General features: G+C 34.0%; 2 protein-coding genes and 1 long non-coding RNA gene across 6 annotated transcripts in view; 1 reads left to right on the top strand and 2 right to left on the bottom strand.

The window, feature by feature from the left end:
* LOC127833769 (uncharacterized) overlaps positions 1-27,684 on the bottom strand; it is a 140,610-nt gene that overhangs the window by 4,618 nt on the left and 108,308 nt on the right. The window lies entirely within an intron of this gene.
* LOC127833773 (major facilitator superfamily domain-containing protein 1-like) overlaps positions 1-27,684 on the top strand; it is a 152,108-nt gene that overhangs the window by 29,120 nt on the left and 95,304 nt on the right. The window lies entirely within an intron of this gene.
* On the bottom strand, positions 11,919-26,475 carry LOC127833787 (uncharacterized). Its single transcript, XR_008027600.1, has 4 exons — positions 26,383-26,475; positions 13,595-13,738; positions 13,305-13,425; positions 11,919-12,137 (listed from the first exon to the last, which is right to left on the bottom strand). It is a non-coding gene; the product is annotated as an uncharacterized LOC127833787 (long non-coding RNA).

Genomic DNA, 27,684 nt, shown 5'->3' with positions numbered 1-27,684 from the left:
GACACGTGCTATGGATTAAATGTCATTCTATACATACGCGGTCGATGTGTGACGTCGCGGACTTCCTGTTAGCCTGATTTTTCCATTTCCGAGGGCATTGTGTCCCCGTGTGTCGCTCCTCAGCTTATTTGTGTGCTTATTCATGTTTCAGAATATGTTATACTGTTGCACTATTTCCATTTTGCACCAACACGTGCATAACACGCATCCACTAAACATTTGCACAAATCACCATACAGTATATTGGTTGATCGGAGCTGTGTACATAAGCTTGCTAAGTGCATCGTTTAAATCAGTTTTTAAAGAAATTATCCACTGGATTTGACGAATTAACAAAAGTTAACTTTGATCAGAAATCTTTGTGATTGCAAACTATTTCAGAAACAAAAGTAGAAACTACATGACAACGCAAGAACACAGTTTTGGTTGCATAAAAAGAAAATTATTAAGGTTTGAGTTATAACAATGTTAACGTCATCCCTTTAAAACATGACTTAAGAAATGCGAGAAAGTATGCTTGTTACAAATATTCGTTCTCTTCCGTGGACTATATTTTAGTGTATGAAGATGGAGAAGTGTGCATACGCAACCGTATAAAGATGATAGAAACGTAATCACGTCACGGTATGTATACTGTGTGTACGAAAAAGCCCTAGATTCGTCATCGCAGTAATTTAGAAGGCCTCCGGTCTGACCACAAAGTTAAACAACAGTATTATAATACTTAAATACAGCGGTATGCTAAGCTATTTCACGGCCGTTAATCACGCGCGCCACCTCTTTTTTGAGATGCATTAATAAATGAGCCAATGCAACTTCCGAGGTGGAGCTTAGGCCCGGATGTTTTGAAATTTCATGGAAAATTGTACAGGCTGATTAGATTTTATCGACGTATTTCGCATTTTTTTTTTAAATCGGGCAATGTATTGCGATTCAGCAAAGATTAGTTCATCCAAAAAAGTACAGAAACTATATTCTTAACCCATTAAAAAACATGAGAACCTTTATAAGTTGTTGCATGGTGGAGTTTTAAAAAGAATTTCGAGGAGTTTTTCCTATGTGAAGAGCAAATTTGCACCCAATTAAATCGCTAACGGCATCAAACGATTACAGCATACATAAGATGCTGCATGCACAAAACAGTGGCTTTTTGTCGACGTTGTAGATAATTTTGCATTTTTCCAAAAGAGATGGAGCCAATGCTAAGGAGATGGTGCTAATAATAGGAGGTGGCGCCAATGCAGGATGTATCCTTTAACAATGACATTATAACATGACGTACGTTTGATTTATAATGTTATTTGTTCTATTTAATTTACTTTTCAACATACATTCGAAGGCCAAAATCTTTACAGAACATAAACACATTCTACAAAAAAAGATGTAGTTTTTAAAATATGTAAGTGATCAACTCAATTAGGAAGTCACCAACATGAATAAAACGTATTGTATAATATACTGTATACCAAAAATGTGTAATACTCAATTTAACCAATAACTTAATGTTCAATAAAATCAAAAAAATTCATCTACCGCAAAATTTGTATACAGTATGATAATTCACGAAATAAATTTAAGATAATACTTCTTCTTGAAACGATAAGTTGTGTCCAAATGATTTATTTAATAAAAGGTCAAGGTCAACGAATCTTAATTCGGCTCAAATATGTTGTTTTTCCCACTATCAACTCCAAACAATGAAGATAGCTCCGTCTGTTTCTGTTAACGTTTATATAATACATGTTAATATTTTTATCTTACAAAGGCGAACTTTAAAATTCATCAAGACATTACGTTAAGCAATTAAAAACGCACGCAGTAGTCAACTTACAAAAAAGTAAGTCCTATAAACATAATAGAAATCATTACATAACATATTTCACCTTAAAATAGCTATTTATATGCATTGGCGCCACATCCTATTCTGAGCGCCACCTCATTGGCATTGGCTCCATCTCTTTTTGAAAAATGCAAATTTATCTATTACAAAGGCTAGAAGCCGATGTTTTGTGCACGCATTAACTTGTACAGGTTCAAAGCAATCGTTTTATGTAATGAGCGATTACATTGGCTCGGAATGTTCTCGTAACACAGGAAAGACATTGATTTACTTTTACGAATTATACCATGTCCTCGCGTTTCCTAATGGACTGTGATTGTATGTTTCTGTACATCTTTGGATGTATTTATAACCGCTGAATCGCACTACATTGGCCGATGTTTTAGAATAATGCGAAATATGTTGAAAAACATATAAAACATAATCAAACATCCGGGCCTGAGCGCCACCTCGAAAGAAGCATTGGCTCATTTATTAATGCATCTCAAAAAAGAGGTGGCGCGCGTGATTAACGGCCGTGTATTTTAATAACACAATTCGTAACACTGGCTGACAATCTCATTAAAACACAAAATAAGTCTCTTATAATTCATTTTATGAATGACCAATGTTTTATCTTAATGTTTTATACATGCACAATTGTGTAAATTGCAAATATTGGATGAGACTATAATAATAATAATAATTATAATAATAATACAATAAATAACTACTACTACTACTACTACTACTACTACTACTACTACTACTACTACTACTACTACTACTACTACTACTACTACTACTACTACTACTACTACTACTATTATTACTACTACTACTACTACTACTAATAATAATAATATAAGACACATGCTCTATTGAAAATATGCCAACGAGATACCATGACCGCGCGCGCTTAAGAAAACTTGTGATAATTTAGTACCATGCACTTTGAAATCTTAGAAGGAGCAATGTTAATTGTACAGTTCAAGTCTAAATTGTCAGTTAACTGTTTCAAAGCACCATAACAATGAAACACTTGTTTACATATTGCAGTTTCAACAGAATTGCTGCTGTTGATAACTAATCATGATGATGGAAGATATTTCTAATATTAATTTCCACTAACTATTCATACAATCGATTTCAAGTTTAATAACAATAATACACTGTCAAACTGTAAAATGTGCTATGAAAAGTTACCATCTTTGCGAACTTTACATCTTACATGTAATGCGAATTGTTGTTAAAGCCTTTTTTTGCAGTTGCATTATTCATTGATTTTTTAATATTTTTCTGTAATACACAATTTGTGAATAAACAATATAACAACATGAAAATTGCATATCCAATTGTTTAAACTAATGCGTATATTTCAGAATTGAAAGGTAATGGCTAGAATCGTCAGTGCTATAACGATAATGCATAACTTCAAATACCTGTCTGGATTTTGAGTTTAATAAAATCCTTTCCCATTTCAAGTAGAGATGTCAGCTCCCGTGGGCAAGACACCGAAAGATGATGTGTGACTTGTTGAGCTTTGATTATCCTATGCTTCTCTTCCATGCGTTTCGAAAGGATGTACTTTTGCTGTGGCGTTCCGTGTTCATTAATAGCAGAGCATATTGGCAATATTGTATGCAGATCTTCCTTCACCTTTGTACAGACTGTTTGGCTTCTGTTGATTTCCTCAGACTTGAAAGCGTTTGCTTCAGATTGTACGTTATTCTGAGCCTCTTTAAAAAGTTTAAGGATACGGATTTGTATTGCATCTAATTCTGCATTGACGTTTGAAACGGATTTGTTCAAATCACTATCCTGACGCTTACTTTCAGCTATGATAAAGTCAGCATCGGATTCCAGTTTAATCAATGATGCCATCAACTCATCACTGTCTGCGAGTTCTCGTTCAGTTACCATCTCAATTGCATTTAATTTGCCACATTTCCCATGTACGATCAGGCAGAAAGTGCAACATAGCATTGAATGTTCCTGGCAGAAAAACTTGATCGTCTTGTTGTGCTCCTGACACCTGTCCAATCCGTTCATTTCCACGATGTTCAAAACTGCAACAATATTATGTTTTCCAGGCTTCTAAACTTTGTGTGGATGTTTGCAGGAATTACACAGATATTCATTACAATCATCACAATAAACCGTGGCTGTTTTCGTCCAAGATATTGTTGGAATGAATCTTCTGACCAAGTTTCATGATGATCGGACAATAAATGTGGCGTCTAGAGTTTTAAAAAGATTTTATAGCCATATATAGCCATGTAAGGAAAAATGCCCTGCCTCCTGGATGCCATGTTTTTAAAGCAACCAAAACCATTTTCGAACTCATCCAAGATATCATTGGGAAAAATCATCTGATCAACTTTGATAAAGATCGGAAAATAAATGTGGCCTCTAGAGTGTTAACAAGGTTTTACTATAGCCATATAAGGAAGAATGCCCCGCCCCTGGAGGCCATGTTTTTCATCCAACCGGCATCATTTTAATACTCGTCCATGATATTTTGGGGATGAATCATCTGACCAAAGTTCATGAAGATCGGACGATAAATTTGGTCTCTAGAGTGTTAACAAGATTTAAATATAGCCATATATAGCCATATTAGGAAAAAATGCCCCGCCCCTTGGCAGCCATGTTTTTCAAGCAAACGTAACCATTTTCAAACTCATCCAATATATCATTAAGACCAATCTTCTGACCAAATTTCATGAAGATTGGATAATAAATGTGGCATCTAGAGTGTTAACAATGCAAATGTTGACGCCGCACGACCGACGACGAACGACGCACGACGGACAAAAGGCGATCACAAAAGCTAAAAAACAAGAATTCAATTAAACAGAGGAAAACAAGTAACCCTCAACTGGGCTCAAACCAATGACCCCTGGAGTCTTTTAGTAAAAAAGTCTCCCGTTTTAACCGCTCGACCATCCATGCTCATGCTATGGGCGGATGTTTTTTTTTACTTATATAAGCAGTGATCGTAGTTAACCAAAATATAACAACAACATAACTTTCCAAAGTATTCAATCATTTCGCTTTGCAACACTTAATAATGTTCAGGTTTTCAAATCGTCAAAAGATGCATATAATGGATATTTAGAGCATGGTAAATGTTCAGAATTACTACTTCCTCACAAATATCATAACTAAAACGAACACTTGCGAATCTGAAACAACTTTTTAAAATTTGGCAATTTACCAAAACGTGAAAAGGACCCTTTAAGGCCAGTACATTCACTCCTTAATTATGATATCAACATTCTATATTTAAGTGTCGGCAGTATAACACACACACACACATACAAATCTTAATCTGATGTAGCTTAATAAACTGATGGTTATGCGACGCTGAAGTCGAGACATCGATCTTAGTAATGTGAAATGAAATCCAGATGAGCGCGTTACAAAACACACGTTTTATGCCTGTTTTTGAAAATCATTATATTTGTAAATTAATATATTATGTCAATAAAACACGTTATCTTATTCCCAAAGAATCATCTTATAATATGACAAGTAGTTACAAATATTTTACTAAAATACTTTCGGAAACAACTGTTTTAAAGTATTAAAGAACTTATGTTATAGATATGTAATATTAACATATAACCCCTTCAAGCAATATGTACCCATTTAAACCAATAAAGATATAAATCTAATAAGAAACATAAACGTTCGGTCCATAACTATGTTTACTTTGGAATTATTACAGGCTACCGAAATATTGTGGGCAAAGAAAATCCTTTGAAAATGCCATCCAATACTGCGTGTATTTCTAATTGAAAAACTCAATTAACTCTTGAAAGATACGAAGTTAAATGTAAGCATTTAATATTTAATCGCAACAGTTGTAAACCGAGGACTGCTTCGAAATTTTAATATAAAATATGATAATAAGAAAAATAAGGCCACTGCATTGATATCACAGACAATTCAATAACTTAAAAATGTTTTATTGCACCAAATGTTGTTTATAATAGTTTTACTGGATGAAGTCCTTAAAGAAATCTAATCATACATTTATTGACACATTCGAAAGACAGAGATTTTTTTAAATATGATACTGAAATGTGCATTAGTTTGGATTTAATATTACTTGAAAAGGTTACAGTATACTTAATACTTTTGGTGTTCAATGCTATACCCTCTAAAATGGAACAGCATATATTTGAAGACACAACTCTCTGTAAGGGCACTTGCCATGAGTTTATTTTTGAATATTTCTGTGTGCACGTGGTAGGGAAAACATTGTTGTATACTACAAATGCAGTGTTTTGCTTTGAGGTTGGAGACTACATGAGACTTTGACAGATGGCGGGAACCCTCATAAACTGTAAACAAGCCGGTTAAAAGTTTGCGTTTAAACAGTGATCGTTGCTTCGCGTCGTGTTCTTTGTTACAAACTGGATGACCTATCTTTTTTATTGTTTAAATCAATTTGGCTTGGAATTCTCTTTAAGGTATGGTTATGAGGGTGCCTACGCGCAAAACTTTGACTTTATTTTTTGTTAAAGTTATTGCTTTCACATAAAATTTGTTAAGGGAATCTTTTAGTACATTATGACCACAACGGGAGCTGCATAAAGAACATCGGTGTCAAAGGAACGCTTGTATTTGGGTAAAAAACAGAACCGGAATCAGCGGTTTATAAATAAGGATTAATGGAATCAATATATTATTTAACTAAAGCAATACGCAAGTAACGCCATTATAAAGCCAAGTATTAAGCTTACACATACTATAAGCAATTATCGACATTTTAAACAAAGCTTATAGACTGATGTATTATGCCCCCGAATTGAAATTACACAGAATCAAAGTATTAAGAAATATGCATAGCACCAAACGCTATTTTATAATTTCAGTTTAACAGGTATACACACCAAAGTCACATTAATTACTTTATTAACACTGTTGAACGACATTGAACAATTATACTGAATGCTGTTACTTTTACCTTAATTAAACCGTTTATCGACAGCGAGATCAGCATAAATAATATTTGCGCCAAACAAACACTCACATTTGAAATCAAAGGTCTCAATGTGTATCTACTTCAATTATCTTTAAACTAACGTTCATTTCCATGATGCGACTTTTAAAGGGATCTTTTCACGCTTTGGTAAATTGACAAAATTGAAAAAAGTTGTTTCAGATTCGCACATTTTCGTTTTAGTTATGATATTTGTGAGGAAACAGTAATACTGAACATTTACCATGGTCTAATATAGCCATTATATGCATCTTTTGACGATTTTAAAACCTAAAAATTATAAAGCGTTGCAACGCGAAACGATTGAATAATTTGGAGAGTTCTGTTTTTGTCGTTAAATTTTGTGAAACTACGAAGATTGCTTATATAAGTTAACAAATACGTTAAGTATGTACACGGCGGAATAGCTCAGTAGGCTAGAGCGTTTTTACTTCAGGACTCTGGCAGTACTCCAGAGGTCACTGGTTCGAAACCTGCTCCGGGCAATGTTCTTTTCCTTTTTTTAATTATATTCTTGATTTTTTACTGGAGCTTTTACGATCCAATGTTTATATTTATCAATATAAAGCATTTAATGAATAAATTAAAAAATGCCAAAATCTGTGAAAAGGCCCCTTTAATATTTAGCTTTGACAAGAGACTTTCCGTGTAGATATGCTGAAAATAACTCGCTTGTCTTGTGTAAGAAACGAAACGCGCAGATAAAACGTAAACATTTCTTCGAAGAATTTCGTCTACACAGAAATGTTACAAGGTTTGGCTTAATTCTAATGTTCACCATAAAATGCTGAACAATATAATAAAAACTAGTGCACTAAACTCAAATTAATCTTCATACTTTCTACCATGCGATATCAACATTTCTATAAGACATGTATGAATTGTAGCATATCAAATCAATATCTATTTTAAATCTAGTTGAACAATTTTTCGCACATTTTAGCACCCTCTACCGTTGCCATAAAACAAATATGCTTTATAATTCGAACTCGTTTTTTGTATTGAATTAAGTAAGATAAGGGTGAGAAAATGCAGCACCTGGAGATTTATTAAACATGTAGATAACGTAGATTTATTGCATATTTTTTATATAGAATGAAAATCTAGAGAGCGTTAAATATAAACAGTCATAAATACTTGTTTAAAATCCAAAAATATGATATTCATCAATTGTAGTCAATAAAGAATGGATAAAAAGTTTAATAATAATAATACACATAATATCAAATTAACGACTTATATGAATAGCCATATTCACAATAGACTAAGACGTCCAGGTATATTATTAGATGCATTGTGTAAGCCGCTTGTGCCACATTAAATTGCTGAAGGATACTAAACGTAAGAGTAGTGGTTTTTAAACAATTTTGTTGATTTACGTTTATTTATGGAGCTCTTTATAACTTGAAGTGTATTTGAAATAACAAATATTAAAAACAAATTTGGCTGAATTTTGGGATTGAAGAGACTTTTCTGCGTGGGAGTCAAAAATGCTTTATCCGAGACGCTAGTTAAAACACTTGTAATTTTGAACGTATTGTATGGAAGTTTGGTGACTCCTAAAGTGTAATTGATTGGTAAATTACGACCGCGAGGTATTTTCGAAACAATCAAAGAGTTCCAAACCTCTGTAAAATAATGCGTTCAAACAAAACCTTGAAGTGTTTTGACAATCCATTGACAATGTTATTTTAAGCAGTTTTTTTAAATACAAAATCGATTTAATTGGTATTTTTGATATGTGTAATGTTCGTTATATGTGGCGGGCAGTTTAAAAAATGCCCAACTCATGTAAAATTTACCTGGATTGGCGAGCAAAAGATGAACCACGCAGCTTGTACATTCATCAAAGAGATCAATAAAGCGAATTTGTATTATTTGATGCTTCAGCTGAAAGAAACACGATTCAGTTTAATAAATACAACGTAAAAAGCGACACAATAGAATCATACAAATGCAATATCTCACTCTGCAAATCACTACTGTTCTAGAGTCACTTATGCGGTACAATTGCCGTACCGTTACATATATATTAATATAAATTCGGTTTTATATTGATATTACTCAGTTATGGTTTCTGCCAAAAATTATTCTAAGGAACTGAAAGTTAATTACGTGAAAATTTTTTACATGTGCAGTAGTAAAACGAAGAAAAATGGTTTCCCTTTTATTATTGTTTAATTTGAGTAACAATGCTATGACGTTAAATTTTATTTACACTTAAATGTATTATGAATATTGCTGGGCCAAGTGTGAGGTTGAGCGCTCTATAACCAGGTCTAAACCCCCAATGCTTTGCATTGACCGTTCCAAGGCGGTGACCCCAGCTTTATTCATATTTTGTGTTTATGTTGGTTTGTATTGTGCTGTATTGTGCTGTTTTGTACTGTTTGGGCAATCGGTCACTTGCCTTAAATAAAGGACCAACTAATTGTTTTTAATGAAAATTCAATACTGCTCCAGCAGCTGGAGTTTCACTTCTTTATATTCTACATTAAACGGCCAACGTACAGTTGGTGGCGGTTAAAAGGAATCGAAGTTATTCACCTCCACCATATTCACGTGTACTTAAGACATATTAAATTATTAATCAATTATATCCAATTATATCCAACAAATGGTTCTTGCAAAGAAGATTTTCAACATATTCTTTGATCACTCAATAATGACTATTCCTAAGAACTATTTTATTGAGATGTTTTAAAGGCGACTTGACATTTTTAATTTTGTCATTGCTTTTTTTAATGTTCTCAACTGGTTGAAATTGTTTCTCAATGGATGGGAATGATATAAGCTTAAGAACATTAGTAAATTAAGTCCGAAAAGTATGGTTTTAATTTGGCCACATTAACTGACTCATGTTTGGGCATATACGTTTAAATGCGACCTCAATTTTTCTTCTTTGAAATTATTTATAAAATAAACACAGTTGGTGACATATTTGTTTCTTCATACATCTCTGAATGTCATGTTTTTAAGAAAACCGGTTCATAGGAATGGACATGGTTCATGGAAGAAATAAGTGCATACAGCAATTTGGTGACACTTATTGATATACCTTGTTCCATTTGCAGCCATGAATAAATGAAGACATGTTTGAAATAAAATCTTTTAACGCTTCTTCTGTGTCAGTGTCGCACTTATTCCTTTTATCCCGTAAATCCTTTATGAAACTTTCCATTTCTGTCAACTCAAATTCTTTCTGGAAAGCACGCAAACATTTTGTTTGTAATTAACAATAATAATCAAGCAGTCATGGTATTTAACCTAATTTAATACATCATAATATATTACCTTTTCATGCATGCAGTCCTTGACAGGTTTACCGTTTTTCAAGAAAAAACCGGACGGTTTATGACAATTGCCTGTCAGTGAGAATCGTAGCTTGCAGCACAACAAACGCTTAGAGTTCCAAGCAAGCAAAAGTTTTTCTATGTTGTCTACCTCTTCACAACATGCGGGACCCGTATCATAAACAATACACAAGCAATCGGCAGTCTTGTCTGCATGTGACATTGACTTTTGATGCACATTAAGTTGCTCTCTCAATAAGTCTGCAATGTTTAAAATTAAACTTCTATGACTACATAACTATAAGCGTGAACAATTTTATGCGAATTGAACGTTTTGTACAAGCTTGATCATACAGTAATTAGAAGTAGTATTTGTGAATTCACAATGTATATACGCTTGTTCCTTAAACAACGGCAGTGTTTAAAAAAAAACATCGAATCTAAAGAGAAACTAAAATAACTTTAATTATGGCAATATGAGACAGTACAGATAACTTCAATTGATTTTATAGGGTACAATAACACTGGCTGAAAAGAAAACTATTTTACATATATGTAATGAATATAAAAACATGTGTATTTGCTAATCATATTGAAACTTCATAATTGTCATTGTACATGATTCAACTTTTATTATTAAACAAAAATTTCTATCAATGGTTACACAGGAATAACACACACGGTTCCTGAGCGCAAATGTGAGGTTATATAACGAAACTTATATGAACATTAATTTTAAAACGGAAAATTCATTTCGCCCAGAAAATACACGCTTGCATAAATCAAACTCACATTCACAGAACAATATCGTCAATTACTCTACATGATCAGCGGTAATCTATATAGACCAGCACTATTGCATTACTCACTATATAATCATTAAAGGAAACATTAACCACTTATTGATAAAGAACAGAAGCAACATTTATTGTCCGTTCGTTTCGTTTTTTAATTACACAATTTAAATTTCTGGCTCCGACTTCTCAAATGTTCTTTAACAGTTTAACCGCAGCACCGTATTGTAAAATTGAAAAGCAGTTAACAAACATTTAACTGAGCTTTTCATTAAAATTTGATTTGAAATAAAAAGTATAAATACTATTTTATGCAACACCATCAGATTTTAAGAATAAAACAACTGCATTAACAAATGGCTTAAGCTATTTTAACTGAACACAGACTTCTGATTTTAAAAGCAATTGGACTGGTAATTACATTTTGATTCAGCAAGAAATCACACAACAGAAATACATAAGTGTTTTTTTTCTTTATTATTTAACTTTAAATTTAGTCAACAGTAAATCTCCTACCAGCAAATCTCGGAAATAGGATCGTTTGTATCAGGGCATCATAGTCGTTCACAGTTGTTGCCAAAACCTCAAATGTGTGTTTTGACGTAAACGGTTTAGGAAGTACTATGTCGAAACGAAATGCCACTTTGTATGAGTAATTGTAGGCAATGCATTCATTATGCCAATTAATTTTGATCAAGCTCTTTTCAGGTTCCATGTCACGCAGAAGTCCGTTTTGTCTGTGTCTCTCAATGTAATCCGATAATGAATCGATTGTTAAAAAGGGTCCATCTATGCGACATTCACAATTCGGCAAAGCACATTTGCAACCTGAAGCTTTCATCGTGAAAGCCTGTACCAACAACTTCGTAAAAGGACTTCCTTTGTTTCGTAAAGTTATAGCCGGATCCGTACTCGCAGTTGAGTTGAATTGAATGAGACGTTGTTCTTCTTTTACTCCTATTATTTCTGGGAAGCAACAGTCCACGAAAGCTATGACTTTTTTAACGTGTGTACATTCTTGTATTTTTTTGTTAATGTGTTGCATGCTGACAAATTCTTTGGTGCCAACTTTGAATCCGTGTTTTTTGTCGTGGTGTCCTGAGTAGAGAAACACCAACGTGTGAACGTTCTGTATCATAATCGTCTTAAATGCATCATCAATCCCTACTGACACAGGTTTTGTTGTTTGCGTTGCCGAATCAATTGTGATCACAGTGCTAGAAATATAACATGATATACGTGTATTTACCTGATATATTTAACAGTAACAATTGTGAATGCTCCAATCAAAGTTGGATAGGAAAGGTAGTATAGTGAAGATATAACGGTTGAATATTTTTATGAATTTGCTGTTATGTGGTGACCCGTAGTGTCCTTGACAGATGAGGCGAGAAGACGTGTGTTACACATGATACATTGTCGTATGGTGGTTTACATTTACTGCAAATAATCTTAAATTATTGCAAAAGTATGGCTGAGACAAAACTTTCCTGAAGGACATGTAGAGCAGACCGGTCGCACTGACGCGAAGATACATATATGCACAGACAGTGCAACTTTTATATGCCGCTGTGTTCAAATGGAGGCATAATCGACAACAGCAAATGCATACATTATGTTAAATATTGAGCGTCTATTTTTCCTAAAAATGCTTTGATGCTGTACACCATTTATATTTCTTCAAATATTTGCAATACAGGCATTACTTAAAATTGCTTTTACTGTTTACTTTTCAGTCTTAAGTATTTATAAATTCTTCAATACAGGAAAAAAATAATACAGGAAAAAAGGAGAGAGAGAATGAGACATTTGGACGAATGTTTTTGTTTTCTATTTTACGTGCTTGCAGTATATTTATTTATTTATTTATTTAATATGGATTGACAATCATTTATCAAATTATTTACGCCAATCGTTTAAGACAGTATTTGTTTCAATTCAAGTAGCAACCAGATTTTTGACATAGGAACACAATGAAATGATGTGCATTATGTCCATATTGCCATCTATCCATGTTTCAAGTTTCGTGAAAAAATATGAAGAACTTTTAAAGTTATCGCAGGATCCAGACAAGTGTGACAGACAGACAGCCGGGAGACAGACAGACAGACTCACAAAGCGAAAACCGTAAGTTCCCTCCGGTGAAACCTGAAGGGGGCAATAAAAAAGGCTTCATAGCCATTGCTAGTTGGCATTAACGTTTTATTTGAAAAACGTTATGGTAGGTTATTTGAGGCTACACATCACATTTAAAAAAACACGGAGTCCCATTGCTTTTAGAATATGTAAATAATGACATATGTTTTATTTTGATCAAATGATAAACAAAGAATGATTAATTTTAAATAGATAATGCTTAATATTGATTAGAAAAGGGACTTTACCTTACACACATCGATGGTAGAACTTTCGATGATATAGCATGTGCAAACATATTCACATCATTTCGGAACGAATTGTTGTCTTTGTCGAATCCAGCTATTAAAATTGCGCCCCATCCATCTCCTAAATTAGTGTTGTTTAGAAATGAATTTCAAATCAAGATAAACGCAAATTAAAGTATAATGTATTTAATAATATAATATGAATGTTTACAGAATAATAACCAATACGTTAATCATTGCAAACACATGGTTAACAGAAGCCAAGAAGGTGTGTTGAATTTTGGATTTACCTATGATAGATTTGATCTCTTTATCGCACTCCTGACACTTGACTGGATTTATGTACGAATTCCTCATGCAGGCACAACATATTTTGATTTTTGTTGCGCAGTCAGAATGATTTATTTCTGATACTCGGCAAAAGGAAGGATTTTCTGCAATACAATATTAGAACGTCTACTGACACTATGATTACATTCATGTATAAGTCTGGTATTTTATGTGACTATCTTCTTCCTTCCGTTCTTACTTACCTGTTTTTAATCACACTAAATTTAAATTCGAATTAGAAGCATAAATGAACTACAGATGGTAATTGGCACGCAAACGAGCGTCTATACGCTGTAAAATAACGGACTCTTGTATCTTTTCGAAGCGTTCAATTTGGCTAAACTCGAACACAATACTTATATGTGTGTTAATGCCGTTTCAGTTTAAAAACTGAAAAATTGTTTTGCATATTAACGGCTATCATTATATATTGGAACATTTTAAAGTTATCGACGCAATATTTTATTAAAGCGTGTTTCAGCAAGACAAATGTTTAAAATGAAAACAGAAGCATACCAAACAAGGGCTGTTTGTAAAACATGCATGCCCCCCATATGGGCTGTCAGTTGTAGTGGCAGCAATTGTGTGAATACGTTTTTTGTCACTGTGACCTTGACCTTTGACCTAATGTTAGATATCATCCGAAAACCATTGTACTATTTCGAGTCACTGTGACCTTGACCTTTGACCTAGTGACCTGAAAATCAATAGGGGTCATCTGCCAGTCATGATCAAGGGGGAGTGAGAGGAGGGTATAATGTGGGGTGTGGTAATTTATAAGATGTTTAACAAAAAAATTTGGGGGGTGGGGGGGCTAGGGGGGGTGGGGGTGAGAGTAATAATGTGGGGTGGGGTTATTTATTAGATGTTTAAAAAAAAATAATTTTTTTTGGGGGGAGTGGGGGTGTGGGGGGTGGGAGGGTAGGGGGGAGTGAGAGGGGGGTATAATGTGGGGTGTGGTAATTTATTAGATGTTTAAAAAAAATCGGGGGGGGGGAGGGGGTGGGGGGTGGGGGGTGGGGGGGGTAGGAGGGGTGGGGGTTAGGGGGTGAGAGGGGGGTATAATGTGGAGTGTGGTAATTTATAAGATGTTTAAAAATATATATATTTTTTTGAGGGGGGGTGGGGGTGGGGGGGGGTAGGGGGGGGTAGGGGGAGTGAGAGGGGGGTCTAATGTGGGGTGTGGTTATTTATGAGATGATTAAAAAAATGAGGGGGTGGGGGGTGGGGAGTAGGGGGGTGGGGGGTAGGGTGGGTGAGAGGGGGATATAATGTGGGTGTGATAATTTATAAGATGTTTAAAAAAAATTGGGGGGGTGGGGGTGGGGGTGAGGTAGGGGGGTGAGAGGGGGTAATAATGTGGGGTGGGGTAATTTATTAGATGTTTAAAAAAATTGAGGGGGGTTGGGGGTGGGGGTGTGGGGGTGGGGGTAGGGGGTTGGGGGTGATAGGGGGATATAATGTGGGGTGTGGTAATTTATAAGATGTTTAAAAAAATTGGGGGTGTGGGGGTAGGGGGGGTAGGGGGATGGGGGTGAGAGGGGGTATACTTGAAACTGGAACATGTTAGCAATGCAACTATCCATAAAAATAGAAACGGGGATATATCCCTTGGTAATGATCTCAAGAATTAAGAAAACTTTTTGTAAACTAACAAGACGGTCATTATGGCCCAAAAGAGCTCACATGAGCATTGGGACACCAAATGTTGAAGACATTACCAGGTGATCTAGTTTTTTATCAATCATAACCCAGATCAAAGAGGGCCTTTAAATTGTTAAGATAAATATTCTGACGAAGTTATATCAAGTTCGAGTTATAATTGTTGCCCGTAAAGTGATAATATAGTTTCTTAACGCCAGCGACCCAGATTTCAAATTAAGTAAAACATAATTAAAATATACATTATGGACATGTTTCAATAATACTGAGTCATATGGCCTTAGCAAGATTTTCATAAGATTTGAAATGGTGAACTTGTCTTAGCAAAATCTGTCACAGATTTGAATCCGACATTGACATTGTCAAGATAAACACGCAGAAATATATATGATCTCTAGCGTCGTAACAAGAATGCTCTGAGAGTTGACCTTTTGGTCTAGTTTTTTTAACGCACATGATAAAGATCCAAACTAGGCCTAGATTTTATTAAAATTCAAAATAAACATTTTGATCAAGTTTCATCAGGATTTACTTTTGGCTCTAGAGTTAAAAACAAGAGATGTGTTTGTCAGAAACGCAATGCCCCCTTCTGCGCCGCTTTGATTTATTTATTTTTGTTTTTTATTATATTCCTTTAAAAAATACTACTTCCCTTGTAAAAATGATCTGTACCTACCAAATGATAAATCGAAATCATCTCCCTTTAAAGCTTGTTACTTCCCTTGGATTTGTTTTTTACCTTTGACCTTGAAGGATGACCTTAACCTTTCACCACTGAAACTGTGCAGCTCCTTGAGATACATATGCATGCCAAATATCAAGTTGCTGTCTTCAATATTGCAAAAGTTATGGCCAATGTTAAAGTTTTCGGACTGACGGACGGACTGACAGACAGTTCAAATGCTATATGCCACCATACCGGGGGCATACAAATCTACGATTTTACCAGGGGGACCTAGTCAGACGGTTTTGAAACGTACGGAGTCCATATTTAAGCTCGGCCTAACTTTCGTCAACAAAATCGTTTTAACATCGTTTCTACGTAATTTTATCTGGTAACATTTTTTTCATAAATTTGACCTAGGTTTTGGACACACGTGACCCAGTTTCATAGGAGTCCTAGATATTGTCCAGATACATATTCTGACAACGTAACATCAAGTTGAGTCATGAGTTATATATGATGCTTCTAGAGTTATAATACAGCTTTCCTTAGAAACGACCTGATGACCTTTTATTGCCGCAGATGGCTTAGATTCGTATTCGGCACATGTATTGTCAAGATTAACAATCTGGTCAAGTTTTATAACGATTTATTTTTTAATGTGACCTCTTTAGTGGTAACAATGGTTTCATACAATTTGACATGATGACCTTTTTATGCACGTGACCTAGATTCAAATAGAGCATCGGTAATGCAAAGATAAATACACTGATCAAGTTTAATCAAGATTGAATAATACATGTTACCTTTAGAGAGTCTACACGCTTTTTCTAAGATTTGATCTGTTGACATATTTTTTGGACGCGCATGGTCTAGAATCAAACTCAGCATAGTAAATGTTAATATAAAGATTTTGACCTTTTTTGACCTAGATTTAAACTTGACGCAGATATTGTCAAGATAAATATTATGACCAAGTAACATTAAGATTAAGTCATGAATGTAGCTTATAGAGTGGAAACAAGATAGATGTAACTCGTATTTTTTTTCACCGTTTTTACATAAATGTTAATTCAAATTTTTGTTGACGTACAATTGTGGTAAACTCTTAAAGCGAGACTATACGATTTTTATACGTGTTAATTTGTAATATATTGATAACAAGAGGGCCTGAAAGGCCCAAAGTCGCTCACCTGAGATAACAATATATTTTTGGGACAAATCTTCTGACCAAGTTTCATGTAGATCGGAAAATAAATGTGGCCTCTAAAGTGTTAACAAGGTTTTACTATAGCCATATAAAAATAAATGCCCCGCCCCCTGGAAGCCATGTTTTTTCAACCAACCGGCATCATTTTGAACTCGTCCAAGATATTATCGGGATGAATCTTCTGACCAAGCTTCATGAAGATCGGACAGTAAATGTGGCCTCTATAGTGTTAACACGATTTTACTATAGCCATATGAGGAAAAATGCCCCGCCCCTTGAAAGCCATGTTTTTCAAGCAAACATAATTATTTTCAAACTCATCCAAGATATCATTGAGACCAATCTTCTGACCAAATTTCATGAAGATTCTAGAGTGTTAACAAGGTTTAACAATAGCAATATATAGCCTTATAAGGAAAAATGCCCTGCCCCTGGTGGCCATGTTTTTAAAGTAACCAAAACCGTTTTCGAACTCATCCAAGATATCATTGGGACAAATCTTCTGACCAAGTTTCATGATGATCGGAAAATAAATGTGACCTCTTGAGTGTTAACAAGGTTTTACTATACCCATATAAGGAAAAATGCCCCGCCCCCGTAGTGGCCATGTTTTTCAACCAACCAGCGTCATTTTGAACTTGTCCAAGATATTATTGGGATGAATCTTCTGACAGAGTTTCATGAAGATCGGACGATAAATGTGGCCTCTAGAGTGTTAACAAGATTTTACTATAAATATATATAGCAAAATTACGAAAGTGCCCCGCCCCTTGGCAGCCGTGTTTTTTCAAGCAAACGTAACAATTTTCGAACTCATCCAAGATATCAATAAGGTTTTACTATAGCCATATAAGGAAAAATGCCCCGCCCTCTGGCGGCCATGTTTTTCAACCAACCGGCATCATTTTCAAACTCCTCCAAAATATTATTGGGATGAATGTTCTGACCAAGGTTCATGAAGATTGGACAATAAATGTGGCCTCTAGAGTGTTAACAAGATTTTACTATAGCCATATATAGCCATATAAGGAAGAATGCCCCGCCCCTTGGCAGCCATGTTTTTCAAGCAAAGGTTGCCATTTTTGAACTCATCCAAGATATCATTGGGACAAATCTTCTGAGCAAGTTTCATGGGGATCTGAAAATAAATGTGGCCTCTAAGTGTTAACAAGGTTTTACTATAGCCATATTAGGAAAATGTTTCGCCCCCTGGCGGCCATGTTTTTCAACCAACCGGCATCATTTACAAACTCGTCAAAGATATTATTGGGATAAATCTTCTGACCAAGTTTTCTGAAGATCAGACAATAAATGTGGCCTCTAGAGTGTTAACAAGATTTTACTATAGCCATATATAGCCATATAAGGAAAATGCCCAGCCCCTTGGCAGCCTTGTTTTTCAAGCAAACGTAACCATTTTCGAACTCATCCAAGATATCATTGAGACCAATCTTCTGACCAAATTTCATGAAGATTGGACAATAAATGTGGCCTCTAGAGAGTTAAAAATACAAATGTTGACGCCGCACAACGGACAACGGACGACGGACAAAAGGCGATCACAAAGCTTACCATGAGCACGTTGTGCTTAGGTGAGCTAAAAATATGTTTAAATAACACAAAATAGGCAAGAAAAATTATACATTAAAGACGAATTTCATAAAATTCATCAAAGACAAATTAGCGCCCAGAACCGATTGTGACGAAAATATTTCGTACATATTTTCATACAATAACCGAAGCATTCGTCTTTTTATTTGGATCGGAGTAAGTGTTCGTGTGGTATGAATAAATATCGTTGCAGGACATTAAAATGATCTGTAAAACTAAATTTAGATTTACATCGTACATGCATGATATACATGCTGGCGAATTCGACTGTACAGACAGTTTCGATTTCAGAATTAAATATCTGGCTTTCTCGCATTTTTCGACACATTTCTTCTTACTTTTATTTTAATTTATATTGAAATATATGTATAATAAGTATTTACACATTTCATATAAATTCGTAAATAATTGACAAAATCGTATAGTCTCGCTTTCATACTAACCGAATCGCGACAGGAACGTCAGAGTTCTTGTCCCTTATTATAATAAATGCATTTGCCGTTCTTATTTTCTAACATACAGTGGGGTTAGGGATTTTGTCCCGCAAATAAGCGGTAGCTAAGGGATGAATATTTGTGGTGACTAATCTCTAACAACCTGGGTTTTTAGGGATTTTTTAATCTCTAACAACCCACTCTATGAGTTTTGAGGGAATTTTTTTGGGTGAAAACGAATTGTTTGGGATTGTTAGGGCTAAATAGGGATGCTAGCACTCTGCGCATGTGTACGAGTGAAAAGGCGGAGTTTACAGTGCGAGCTTAATATCGTACTGCGCATGCGTAGGGGTGAAAAGGCGTAATTAAAATTGCGAGCTACATTAAAGCAACGATCAAAAGATCTAACACAGATTGGTAACACTCATTTGGACAAAAAGAAAGTATCGGGAATTCGAGTGGCGAAAAAGAGATCTATACCACGTGAAATCAATCGGGCAGTCGCTTATCTTCATGTGGCATGCGCTACGAAAGCGTGTCAACCCGCTTGTTCCAATAAACAACATGTCATCACTTCGCACAATAGAACTGATAACATGTGATACATGTAAAAAAGTTTCGATATTTACAGTAGCTTTGATGAATTAAACGCGATTTGAAAATTAAACATAACTGATTTGAAAAAAATGTGTATCTGAACCAACATTAATCATCAATACTTAATGATTGTTTTTTTTTAAGTCAAGCACACCTTTCAGTTGCTTCAAACTTTATTATTTTTATTTGGAAATAATGATTAAAGTATAAGTATATAGGTGATATAAAATTATACAGTCTTTAACTTAATGATTTAAATATTAATATTTTGTCACGTAATTACGTATCGTTCGTGGCTAACACACAGTAACAACCAAAGTTCATTTCCGTTTTCATCGTGATTTATTTCTGTTGAATATATTCTAACACAACGCTTGCTATTGTTCGTAAAATACAATTTTACAGCGCGGCGGCCAACATGGTAACCACGTCAAGAAGACGTGACAACTCTCAAAGTTCTCTTCCAAATCTAACAGCAGAATCTCCTCTTACAACAACCTCACAGCATTTATTCTCAGGAAAATAAACATAAAGTTGAGATATGTCTTATCCCATTCTTGATTGGATGGATCGCTCATGCATGTACCACATGTCACAGCAGAAAAGTGCAATATACAACTATCACGGTTGACCTATATGTTCGTGATGAACATGTGCAGATAGTAACCTTTTGGAACAGAAGGCCTCATTTCATTAGCATACTTGATCATATAACCAGGTGTTCTCTTATGGGCAAACCACATTGGTAATATGAAACCTAACACTTCTATAATCAATTATGTAAACCCCGTTACACATTAGATACACGTTCAACCCGAACTTGTATCTGTTATGTACCTTGGGAAATTGGAATTACACTTATATAATCAATTATTTATTTTTCAATATATACCATATCTGAATTTGGACTTGTTATGTCAGAACTAAGACAAATCAACAGATGTTCCCGATAATTGAACTACATTAGAGAAATGAAACCATACATTTTTCAAACTGCATTACACCCCATCTGAAGATTCTATTTTAACTATATATATATATGTTACTTATAATATGCATAACATTACATTATACTAAAGGATGTATTTCTTATTTCTTTATAGAACTCTTCTTATATATATATATAATATATTACTTATAATATGCATTACATTACATTATGATAAAAGATGTATTTCTTATTTATTTTCTTTATAGAACTCTTCTTATATTATTATCATTTGTTACACTTATATATAACATAATATTTATGTTATATTATAAATACATTACGTTACAATTTTCGCGGTTGTTAAATAACAATACTCAGAGAGATTTCAGGCCGAGTTAGACTATTTAAAAGTATATATCTGCCTTTGCCTAAAACATTATTGTTTCTTTAAAAATACCTCTGATGTACGTATCATTTAAAATGTAATATAAAAATGTAAAAGACTAAGAAAACTTTATTTATTTTAACTTGAATAGCCTCGGAGATATTCATTAGAGAATCTTTGTAACATTCCAGCCCGATGCAGATTTTCTTATTGAAAAGTACATATCCGCCTTTGCCTGAATTGTTTCTTTATTAATATTTCTCATGTACGTATCATTTTTTTAATGAACGTTTCATTTTTTAAAGGTAAAATGCAAATTTCAAGACTATTGTTTGTGTTATTTTAACGCAAATAGTCTTGAAGCGAATCTTTGTAACATTAATGGCCGATGCAGATTTCGCATTGAACTATACATATCCACCTTTGCCCTCAGCTTTCCTATTTTTGAACAAATATATCATGTTCGAGTATAAATTTAGAGGTAAATTTAAAAAGGAAAAGCCGAAATAAATACTGCGATGATAACGTTTCCTTTCGCCAAAATCGCAAATATTGATTAAATCTTTTAGCTGGCGATTTAAGTTGAAACTTTAAAAGAAATGCCGATTGTAAAACAAAATCAAGTTTTCTCTAAAAGTGTATCAATATTACCTTCTTTAAAAGGGCAATCGGTGCCTATATGCGAAATTGTAATAAAAGCAACATGATAGCATGCCGTTCTATCGAATATTCAAGCCACATTACATAGTCATGTATGCTGACACTGGTGCGTCACGAGAAATTATCAGGTAACTTTAAAGTCGTCGAACTATGATTACCGTCCAATCGGTTCCAATCATGCTAATGAGGGCGGGGTTAACTGGCGACTATTATTTTTGATTGACGTAAGTAATCCGGTAGCCGGTTTATTTAACAGTACACTACAGAAGATGTCGGGCATCATCACACGTTTTCACTGTAAACAATTTGTGTAAAGATACTATTAAACATTTTGACTTATGAAAATTTAAATGCAAATGGTGAGCAATTAATTATTTATGGCGAGTAAATTGTGAAAACAATAATCAATTTTACGCGGTAGCAAATTTATTCAAGTACATGGATATTGCACCATGTCCATTCATAGAACTGATTTACAGCGTTTGTTACAGCAACGTGATAGTATTTGCTGATATTGGGTCTTTTCGTAATTAAGAAGTTGTCTCCCATTCGTGAAGGTATCACGATTATCTCGTGTAAAACGCGGTCCGTCTAACATGCGAATATGACTCATATCCGCGGATTGACCGAAAAGTGCGGATATGGACGAATACAGGCAATATCGACACTTTGTCTGCAATGTGTGATAAAAAAACACAATATGGGTTAAATATGTTAGTATTGTCTCAAAATAAAACAATTTAATAAATATTATCATTTTTCCCACTCTTAATTCAATCCGCGAACATGACGAAGTGCAAGAAGATTGTTTTAGGGCTACACACCACAAACAATATAACCATGCCGACACCACATATGTTTTGTTGTGTAAATTTTCATAATGTTTATATAATATACTAAATGTATTATCATTCTTGATGTCGTCTCAAAACTTTAGTATTTAGATATTCAATATGCTTTAGAAAATATTAAAATATTTTTGGGCCGATTATCGCCAGACCGCAAGTAATTAATGATGTTACTTTTCCCTGGTTATATTTTTATTTGATATAAAAATGTTTATATACTGAATGTTATGAATGCAGTAAATATTGTCTGAACTGTCACTGTTTCAAGTGGCATTTTTCATTTGAAAATAAATGATGATTTTAAATGCGCGAATATGATAAAATCGACGAATGTGGTTTATCCAATAAAGAATCTATATTTGTAGTGCTATAATAACTTCATGCAAGGTAAAACTATCTTATATTTTATTGTTACTATTTATTTTATGCTTTCCGGTGGTTTATTGAGAAATATAAGTGAATGGAAATTGATAATTTTAATGTTTCAAACAGTGAAAATTAACATTGAAAAATATTGATAATTTTCACTTTTTACTGTGAAATGACGACATTTTTTAACGAAATGACGTCATTATTCCACCGAAAATCTTTAGTTAAACTCTTAATTAATATGTCCCGATTTTCGTAATTCCGTTTTGACAGAGTTGTCGTTCGTGCGGGTAGGTATAACTATTTCCGGTGTTAAGGAATACAATGGGGAAATACTACTGGTCAATCGTCAAATGCCTTAATTGTAGCGGTATAATAGGTACATTTTCAACAAAAGTAACATTACATAAATTGCCTAAAGACACATTACAAGAAAAGCTTGGATGACAGCAATTAGCCGGAAAACTTGGTTTTCAACGGCGTATACTCAAGTCTGTTCCGATCACTTTCGAGACGGAATCGGTCCAAACTCTGTTGACCGAAACAAAATTCCTACTGAAAATTTTCCTCAGCGCAAAGTAGTAACAAAACATGAAAGAAAGCAGTGTATATTAAGACAGCCACTTCCGGAAAATATCTCTGTCACCTCTGCCCTACATTTCCATTCGTAAGTACCAGGCAGGTAGCATGTTTTGTAGTCATAATCCAAATTGTCCACATCATGTTCACATAACCATTATAGTTGCACTGTTATTGAAAAGCAATGCATGTCCCGCTAAAATATTAAATTTTTTGTTAATATAATGTTTTATAAGTGAATGTAACAGCTGTGATATTAATCTTTAACATATTGGCTTCGTATTTTAATTTTTCGGGATATTGGATATGAACGGTTGAACTATTAAGGAAAAATCTATAAAATTATATAATTTAATGGTTATAATCATTCTTGAAACATTTAAATGTAGCACAACGACATCCTTTGTTCATTTGAATAAATACAATAACGTGCATATTTTTACGTACCAATAAACTATAATGTATAGTAACAAACAAATATATGATATTTTACCTTGCATATTTTATACATATTGTGTATTATTCATTAAACATTGAAATGAACATTGCAGAAAAAGTGTCGATATTGCTTATATTCGTCCATATCTGCACTTTTCGGTCATATCCGCGGATATGAGTCATATACGCATTTTAGACGGACCGCTTTTTACTCGGAATACTCGTAATACCTTCCCGAATGAGAGACAACTTCTTAATTACGAAAATCCCGAATAATCCATTTGAACGCATATACAGGGTTTTCCATTCAATAGACATGTACGCCGTGTTAAAACCCGTGTTTTTAAAAGTGCGCGAAATTTTGCTGTCCTCTTTCAAGTTGTACGCATGGAAAGCGTGACCACGCGCTGTAAATGAATAAAGACGCGACGCGCAAATCAATACATGTAAAATTTTATAATGATTTTTTTAAATAGGAATGTATGCATTCAATGGAAAAGTATTGACAAATTGAAACTTAAGAACAAAGAACGTCATATTATGGCTATCACATTTTAGTATATGTATTTTTAAAGAGCCAAACGCATCAGTCTACGTTGTCTGACAAGTACATTGGTACAAAAACATTGTTGGCGCGGGCGAAGAGGAATAACCCGATACTGTCTATACATGAACATTAATTTAAAATAAAATAAAAATAAATGAAATGAAGAATGTTATTTAATTATAAATGTAAAATATTCAATTTGTTTTTAAATATTGTTTGCTTGATTATTTAATACAATGCTCTTTAATACCAATACATTCTTTAAAATCATTACGGTGTACATTCGTTGCTCGTCACACACACAAAGAGACAGGTACACTAATACATAGAGCTCATAATCCTATGACGTGGGACGTCATCAAAACGCCAAAATTGCCTTCTACATGAACCTATTTTTCCTTGGCGCCAACCGTTCAAATTAAGCGTTTTTTCTACTAAATATCGTCTGAACTACTTCACCTAAATTGAAATTCAATTAACATGAAGTTGTTCAGAAGATATTTAGTAGAGAAACTTTGAAAATTTCAGGCCGTGGCACATTTTTTTATTGAACAGTTCATATAATGTCTTTGTCATAAACTGTAACTTTAATAATGTTTCTTAATCAAATATTATTTTAAAGTTTATATAACAACTTAAGACTGAAATAATATTGATCAATTTATTTTAAACTGCTCCTGCGATGTTCTCTTTATTTCCTAAACTGATCTATTTCTTTTTTAAATAAAGTGTAAATGTTATATTGAACTGTAAGAAAGGAAACTAATATATTGATTTTTCCTTCACGAATTACCAATAAATTATATGAGAAAAACAATAAACATTTTAAATATACAACTGCAATAGAGGTGAAAACGCATTTCAAGATAGACAATATTACGATTGTGGATTAATAGCGTGTACTGGTATGCCTGTGACACCACATGCCGGCCATGTGTAGATAGGATTATCAAGATAATCTGCGTCATCTTTCTCACGTAACTGAACTATCGGTTGCTGAATCGATAGGAATTAGCAATGACACAAAATTTTGTTCATTGATATATCTTTGGTATGTAGCAGGGTACATATCACGTATACTCTTAGTTGTACCATTTGAAAACACGAACGTACAAAACATATTTGTGGAGTTTGATAATGTTTTATAGGTTATGCACTAATGCAGCATAATATTTTTAATTTGAGTATGCGGGGCACCGACACAAGTAAATTCTAAATCTAAAAATAGTTCTTTACGCCCCGCCTACTCGTTGACAACACTGATAAACTCCGCCTTTTCATCTCAATTCATCCCTGATATCGACTGCGCATGCGTAGAGGTTAAGTTTACTTTATCCAGATTCATCTCTTAAAAGACTGCGCATGCGTAGAGATTAATTCCGTAAAGGGATGAATTACGCAATTCATCCGTAAAAACCGCTAGAAAAGGTTGAATACAGACGAATTCGGATGAAACGCGGTGAAAACGGATTAATGCCTATAAAACGGCTGAATGAGGATTATTTTTTAGGGATTGTTAAGAGATTAATCCCGGAACAAAACACCCCACTCATGACCAAATAGCATGGATATGTCTCATAGAATTGAAATAAAGTTCGATAACTAGCCAAACAATATGGTTTCCCATGAGGTCCATTTTACTCACATAATTATATGTTTGTCCACGACCTTGTTTATTTATAATATATGTGCCAAGTTCTTGAAATTACGCAAGACATTAAACATTAATTAACAGGTAAGCACCAAACACGCTTCACAATTGTATCAAAGACATAGATTGATAACTCAGTAGTTAATGCAATCAATTACTTACCTTTTTCCAATTGCCCATTAACCACACATATTTCGCAGTCGTTGTCATCCAGGACCGTCCACTTTTGTATTGATTCTTTGCGTAAAATCAACTGTAATTAAAGTCAGATAACAATTAATCTACGTGTTTTCATTAACAACAGCTGCAATGAAAATCTTTTTTTCTCAATATATATATATGAAGCAAGAAAACACGTTTAAAACATACACAAGAATTGATTACTATAGAATTAATTTTTTAAGATTTTGTTTTCTTCTGAAAATCATAATTAATGCACGCACGGAACAAGCACATTTTATCAAGAGCTTTATAATGGTCTTAAAGCGCTCGTATGAGTTCAAGGCACCCCAATTGTTGAATACTTGACCTGTTGATTTATTTTTTGGCCCAAGGAAACTCAGCATGTAGACTCACATTCAAAAAACCGACTAGATATTTTCAAGATAAAATTTCAAACTAAGTTTCAATAAGACTGAATCGAAAATGTTGCCTGTATAGTTGTAACACGTTTTTGTTAATATTTTACCAGGTGACCTAGGTATTGGGCGTAGATTCAAACTAGACTTAGATATTATCAAGATAACCATTCTAACCGATAGTAATCAAGATTGTGTCTTGAATGTGGCTTCAAGACTAATAACAAGGTTTTTCGAAGATTTGACCTGGTGACCAAGTTTTAGGAAGCTTGTTAATAAGATGAAATAACGTCAAAGATATTGATTACATTAACATTCTTTCCAAGATTCATCAAGGTTGAATCATAACAATGAGCTCTAGAGAATTATCGACCTTTTTCTTAGACTTAACCTTGTGACATAGTTTTGTTTTACGAACTAGTGTTGAACGCGGCCTAGGTAGTGTCATGATAAATATTCTGACTAAATTTGATCAATATTAATTTATACACATGGCCTCTTAAGTTGTAACATGTTTTTATTTTAAATTCGACATTGAGAAGTGATTTTGGATGCACGTTACCCAGACTCAAACTCGGCCTTAATATGGTCAAGCAAATGTCGCAATACGTTTCATAAAGATGGAGTCATAACAGAGGCTACTAGAGTTGTGACTTTGTTTTTATAAGATTACACTAACAGATCTTGTTTTTGAGGCACGTTATCCTGAATCAAATTGATCCAAGAAATTGTTTAGATAACTATTTTGATCAACTGTTATAAAACTTGGATGACTTTTGTGACCTCGTGAGCAACTAGAGCTTTGTCACAGACATGACGAATACCCCCACATGCCGCATTGACACAGAATATTTTGCATGTTGTCTTCACAAAAAAACAGTTAAAG

Source organism: Dreissena polymorpha, chromosome 6 (genome assembly GCF_020536995.1).
Source record: "Dreissena polymorpha isolate Duluth1 chromosome 6, UMN_Dpol_1.0, whole genome shotgun sequence".
Classification (NCBI taxonomy): domain Eukaryota; kingdom Metazoa; phylum Mollusca; class Bivalvia; order Myida; family Dreissenidae; genus Dreissena; species Dreissena polymorpha.
Note: the sequence above shows the minus strand (reverse complement) of the source record. Positions and strands in the feature narration are given on the sequence as shown.